This window comes from Lactuca saligna, chromosome 9 (genome assembly GCF_052625555.1).
Source record: "Lactuca saligna cultivar CGN05327 chromosome 9, ASM5262555v1, whole genome shotgun sequence".
NCBI lineage: Eukaryota > Viridiplantae > Streptophyta > Magnoliopsida > Asterales > Asteraceae > Lactuca > Lactuca saligna.
Window position 1 is genome coordinate 152671621 of NC_136425.1, and position 1392 is coordinate 152673012.

At 47.1% G+C, this 1392-nt stretch overlaps 1 non-coding gene across 1 annotated transcript; it reads left to right on the top strand.

Moving 5' to 3' along the window:
- Positions 1–837: 837 nt before the first annotated feature.
- LOC145019062 (small nucleolar RNA R71) lies at positions 838–944 on the top strand. The gene has a single exon (XR_013667381.1). It is a non-coding gene; the product is annotated as a small nucleolar RNA R71 (small nucleolar RNA).
- Positions 945–1392: the final 448 nt, after the last annotated feature.

Here is a 1392-nt window from a genome sequence, read left to right on the forward strand (position 1 = left end):
GACTTGTACTTCCGTTCCTTCCTTCTGTGAGTCCTTGTTCGCTTCAGTTCAAATAGGGGCCAGGGGAGTAATAATCTTCCCACTTCTTGTGGTAACAATATTCACTTGCGCGCCTCGTGGGTTGTTCTCGGTTTTGCTAGGAAGCTCACCCGGTGACCTTTGGTTTAGTTGTTGAGCGAGTTGCCCAAGCTGAGTTTCTATGTTGTGGATGGATGCTTGCTGGTTCCTGAGCATTGTTCTTGTTTCTTGGATAGCAGCATCGTGGTCACTTTGTCTTTTCTCGGAAGCAGCCACAAATTTAGTTAGCATCTCTTCCAAGCTTGGCTTCTTCTCTTGCACCGGCTCCTCCTTTTGGTAAAAGCCTCTCCCTTTTTGTCTATACTTCTCCTCCTTGGCCTTCTTGTATTCTTCGTAAGGCAGCCACTCCTTCTTTTGTTTGCGCCAGTCTTCATCATACCGGTCACCGCTCGAATAGCACACTTGGGCCTTTTTGTTGCCGTGCTCATCCAAATCGCAATCTCTAGTGAGGTGAGGTCCATTGCAATTCTCGCAACCCACCCGTATGGCATGGATAGTTTGATCCATTTGTCCATTCTCCTATCCATGGTTTTTAACATGGCCATGACCGCGGGTAAATCTTCAGTAGCAGCGTATGCGGCTCCCCTCGTGACATCATTCCTAGGGTTGTGGTATTCTCTAGAGTGTTTAGAGAATTCTTCAATTAATTCTTTGATCACCGGGGGTGGCTTCTTTGTAAGTGGGCCTTGTGAGTCGAGTAGCTGCCGGGTCGTGACATTGACTCCATCGTAAAAGATGGAAACTTCTTGTTGGCTATTTAGATCATGGTGTGGGCAATTTCGTAGCAGACTTTTGTACCTCTCCCATGCTTCATATAACGACTCTCCAGCTTGTTGTTCAAAGTTTGCAATGGCCTTCTTGAGCTTGGCTATCTTGGATGGTGGGCAAAAGTGGTCAATAAATTCTTCCTTCATTCTGGCCCAAGTAGTGACTGACCCGGGAGGAAGTGATTTGAGCCAGTCTTTAGCAGCACCCTTGAAGGTTACCGGAAGCATCCGAAGCAGTTGAGTTTCGCGGGTGACATTTGGAATGTTGAAGTAATCAGCAACATCATTTACTTCATCCAAATGTTTGTAGGCATCTTCATGATCTTTCCCGTAGAAAGGTATTTCCTTGAGTGAAGCTAGGATATGGCCTTTTAGCTCGAAGGTGGCAGTTGCGGGAATTGCGGGTTGCACAAGTCCCGGGCCATGGTCGTCGCGCATCCTCTTCTTCCATTCTCCCATGGGAATTTCATCAATGTTAGCCATAGTGAATGCTAACTCTTCCTCCGATTCTGTGTCTTGTTCGTAAGTTGCCTCGTCTTCTTCCTCG